This window comes from Penaeus japonicus, unplaced genomic scaffold (assembly GCF_977035675.1).
Source record: "Penaeus japonicus unplaced genomic scaffold, GWHDUDI00000001_assembly GWHDUDI00000028, whole genome shotgun sequence".
NCBI classification, from domain to species: Eukaryota; Metazoa; Arthropoda; class Malacostraca; order Decapoda; family Penaeidae; genus Penaeus; species Penaeus japonicus.
In genome coordinates, this window is record NW_028234430.1 from 16,647,567 (window position 1) to 16,652,566 (window position 5,000).

Sequence of the window (5,000 nt, forward strand, 5' to 3'; positions counted from 1 at the left end):
CAAGTACACATAGTGGAGATTTGAAGGCCTGTGTGATAGCTGCGGCAACTTTGAGTAACTGCAAGTACCCTTCTTAACCCTTTCCCAACGGGACACGCGCTACGCGAAAACCCCTACGTCGGGCCATTGCAATATTGCATTGGAAACATCACACTGGCATGACGCCCCAGCATCGTGAATTTAGCTGTGTCACACGAGTGTGACGCACCGTCGTCATAGGGTTTAGCCATTGTGGACGGGGCGCCTAACGACCTAACTGGTCGTCAGGGCAGGCAGTCTACGACACTAGCAGCTCTGGCTAAAAATCAGAAGGATGTGGGGAGGGTTTTCTCCGCCCTCTGGGTAGCGCAGACAAGCCCAAACAATATTTTTCCATAAATCCATCATAAAATGCAGATTTAGGCTGACTTTGGAACCCTGTAGCTCTGGAGCTAATGCCGTTACAGCTATAATACTTCATGACTGTGTGCGCGTTTCAACTGTGAGCAGATCCCGATGCAAATCAACCCATTGCGAACGAGTGTCATGACATACATGACACGAGTTTTAGGCCTGACAGTGGGCTTCATGACATAAAGGACATAAGATGTCATGTCATATTTGACTGTTGGAGGAGAGTGGATTACTGTTTTTGTATTGTACTATCTAATAATTCTATTTAGTAAATGATGATAATAATTGTAATCTCTTCATATCTTCATTTTGGAATAGGGGGAGTTTTCATATTTGTTTACAACAGTACACAAATACATAAAACTAAATAAAGAGAATAACTAAAGAAAATAATGATATGATATAGACCTTATACTACAACTTTAGTCTTTAGTATAGTGCCTGTCCTGGAGACTGGCCAAGCAAATCTATCACCCTTTGCAATGAGATGGTTTTCAAAGCAATAAGGATCACGTCCATTCATTCAAAGGCAGTATCTTTTGGCCCCAATAGTAGGGGAGAGCATGAGGAAGATCAGTGGCTCCAACATTCATCCTACACAATGGTTTCACCTGATGTGCCATTTGGAAAATAATTATTGATCAGAAAAGACAATTTGAAGATATTCAGTTGGTTTGTGGATGACAACTAGAGAAAGCAACTCATAAATCATCAGACCGATCATCAGGACTTTTTTTTTATTTTTGTTGTTCAAAATTTTCAGCCATTTGTGAAGATGTGTGTGCTTGCAATATCAGATCTAGTATGAGATATATGTTGGTGACATGGAATATACATTGACAAAAACATTTGTTGACCTTTTCACCAAGACATTGTCAGTCTCAGAGGCAACCACAATTGTTGTGCACATGGTATGTCATGCTGGTAGGTAAATTGTAAAGGAACCACATATTATACATTTTCATTTTACACTACACAGAAATATTGTGCAGCTATGGTACATTTGCAGCATGCATCAATGCAAATTTTTACGTACATCACCCCGCAATTTCCCTGACCAACTTCATGCCCTTCCCAGCTATCAGAGCCCAGACTGTTGGGCATAAGGGGGGGGGGGGGACACAGATTACGTTCACTGGACTTGAGTACTGAAGGATGAGAGGAATCCATCGGTACCACTTTCATGGTATTTAATATTACAACACTATTCTGAATATTTCCTATTACTCTGAAATTTTACTTTGTTTCAAATTAGTAAGTCATGTTTTAGTGATGTGCTTCGCCATCGCTTCGAGGGTGAGGAGGCGCCGAGAGATGGTGTTGCTGACATTTAGAATATGGAAGGGAGAGAGACCTAACTCTTTCTTTCCACAGGATTTTACTTTGGGTGTCAGCTACATCATGGAAGTGTCTTAGAAGTGACTGATCTATTGATTCCTTGTATGAACAAATCTATAATTAAGTTACTTATTACAGTGTATTATCTGGATATAAAACTCTACAAATAACTGCTTCAGTCATTGTACTTGTAACTTCATGAAAGCTTAATCTTAACATCTACATTACCCAATTTCTAAACACTCTTGTCTTGTATTTAAATTATCATACTGATAATAAAGCCATTTAACAGTAAAGACAACCCAAAGTGAGGACCCAACCTAAAGTATCAAGTGTATATTTCCTGCGAAAGTCCTAAGTAAACAAAAGTCTCCCCATAAGCCTGAAAAAAAAACACCAATAGCACGTTATTCCCCCAAAGAGAGACTTTGAAGAAAATAACATCTCGCTCTGACATTCGAGCCTGAGACCGAGAGGCAGATTACGCTGCCGTTAGTTCTGGCCTCACACGCTCTCTTTCTAACATTACGGTATATTTGGCTCTTCTGAGACCAACCATGCGCAGAGGAGACAAAGGAGGAAATTATCAATAACAAGGAATAACCATACAACGAATGATAAAAGGGAAACAGGCCAAGTTCCAACAATCCTTTGCTGTACAGGAAGAGCATCATCTATACATATCACTCATTTTCTGACAAAGAAAGCGATAAATTGCACTAAAATTCCTCATGACTCACCTGCGATTTTAAATGAATCCTCTCATAATCCCCTTCACGCTGTTAACTTGATAGTGAGTGATAAAATCCTGAGTTAATCCGAGAAACAACTTTTGTTCCTGTGCTTAAGTGTAGTGACGCCGTAAAATTGCCAGATTTAACTTCCACGTCTCATTTTTGGTAATTTGTTTCTTTTGCGTCTGCGTATTTATTCTGTGCAGGATGACTAAATGAACTGTTGAACTCCGAAATGTGCATTGTCGAAAAAGTTTGAAAATTCAAAATATTTTTCTCCTCTTGAAGTAATTTCTTGTTGACTTTGCCAGATGTACGATGACGCGTCTTTCTTTTTGCATATTTATTTGTAAGAATTATCTTTCTCTTGATATTCCTTATTACAAAAATACTCTTTTATATATAGCTAAAACTAGAAAAGGCAAATAACTATAGATTGTGCAAGAAAGTAAATAATGAAAGAATTCTTTTGCGGCGTTGCCCCCAAAGGGACGCCAAGCCCTCTGAAGACACGATCAAGCATTTACACTTCCTCAGATATTTCATCGAAAATTATGTAATTCAGTATTCTATTCCAGCCTCAATTTTCGTTTGACTAAAGTTACGCAGTGTCTTCAAGTTCCCTCGCACATAACTGTACAACTGTGAAAAACCGAGATAATAATTAAACAAAGTAATACATGTAAACATTTGATAGTTAGGATTATATGTATTCCATTGTGGGATTATTTTCCTGGAGTGATTGAATATCATAACATATAATATGAACAAAAATATGATATGGTGCGTAAGTTTTAAAAAATAATTTTGCCAATGGTCAGAAGTGATTGACCCTCACAACGCCGCTTTCATTTAGGCTTCCGACTAATAACCCTGTATGTGTGTGTGTGTGTGGTGTGCTTTAAAAAAAAAAATATATATATATATATATATGTATATATATATATATATATATATATATATATATATATATATATAGATAGATAGATAGATAGATAGATAGATAGATAGATAGATAGATAGATATAGATACATTTATATTTATATATATACATACACACACACACACACACACACACACACACACACACACATATATATATATATATATATATATATATGTGTGTGTGTGTGTGTGTGTGCCAGGGCCGTGCATACGAAGAAGAGGGGTTAATCCTCCCGTTAATTTTGAAATTAAATGAAATATTATAAGAGGAATTTCAGCAGCTTGTGCCATAGAGTTGGATGCTAATGAAACATCATTTAGCATATATTTTTTGTGTATTTTGTACCTTTTTTTTTTCCTCTTTGGAAATGTAATTCATTTTCAGTCCCGCGAACGGCCATGATTTATATATACAGGCACTCACATACACACATATACATACATAAATGAATATATATATGTGTATATATATACATATATATATACATATATATATACATGTACACACACACACACACACACACACACACACACACACACACACACACACACATATATATATATATATATATATATATATATATATATATATATATATATATATATATATACATATATCTCTCTCTCTCTCTCTCTCTCTCTCTCTCTCTCTCTCTCTCTATATATATATATATATATATATTCATATATATGTATATATATTATATATTATATATATATATATATATATATATATATATATATATATATATATATATATATATATATATATACATATATTTATATATATATTTATGTGTGTGTGTGTGTGTGTGTGTGTGTGTGCGTGCGTTCTTAACTAGTTGTTCTTACTTAGTTGCTTAAATACGGGAAAGAGCGCTGAGTTCAGAGGGACCCGTCAAGATTGTCAAGTAACTTTTTTGAATTGATGTATGTCTCTGGCACATGCAACGTTTCTGGAAGATTGTTCCATCCATCAATAGTACTGTCTGGAAAAACTACATTTCTTTACATATTTATCACTACGTTTAGCTTTTACTCTGACCCAATGTTCCTCTTTTATTGAAAATAGCAAAATCTTTATCTAACCAACATATAATTATAAAGCATAATCATATGACTTTGTTTTCTTATTTCCTCCAATGTTGTAAGTTTTATTTTTTTTTTCGATGTCTTCGTCCCTTAACGTTAAGCTTATGCCTTCGAAAACCCCGGCATTCCGACCCTTCAGAGCCGGAATAGCCCCAGCGTGAATGGGTTAAAGTTCGTGCCCATCTGGCGGCCGTTCGTTGAACTCGTTTCAGCTTCTACATAAGCTTTCATACATGTGGACTGGATCCATACCACTGCAGCGTATTCTAGGGTAGGTTTGTTGATAGTCGTGATAATTTTCTTTATCCGATCTTCGTCCACATAGATGAATGCCTTTTTCATGTTTGCAATCATAATAACATTTTGTAAATTCTACCATTATTGTGAACCTCTGGATTAACATTGCTATTTACAAGTATTCCGAGTTTTTTTTTTCTCTTTGATTGACGTATCTAATATCTAATTCTCCTAGCTTGTGTTGGTCTATGGGTCGCTTT

At 35.8% G+C, this 5,000-nt stretch overlaps 1 protein-coding gene across 1 annotated transcript in view; it reads right to left on the reverse strand.

Moving 5' to 3' along the window:
* The window catches only part of LOC122259861 (uncharacterized), a 16,201-nt gene extending 13,588 nt beyond the window's left edge, over window positions 1-2,613 (reverse strand). The window contains exon 1 of the mRNA XM_086553449.1: window positions 2,472-2,613. The gene's annotated coding sequence lies outside the window, so the exon portion shown is untranslated. The remainder of the gene's footprint in view (window positions 1-2,471) is intronic.
* Between the last annotated feature and the right edge of the window lie 2,387 nt (window positions 2,614-5,000).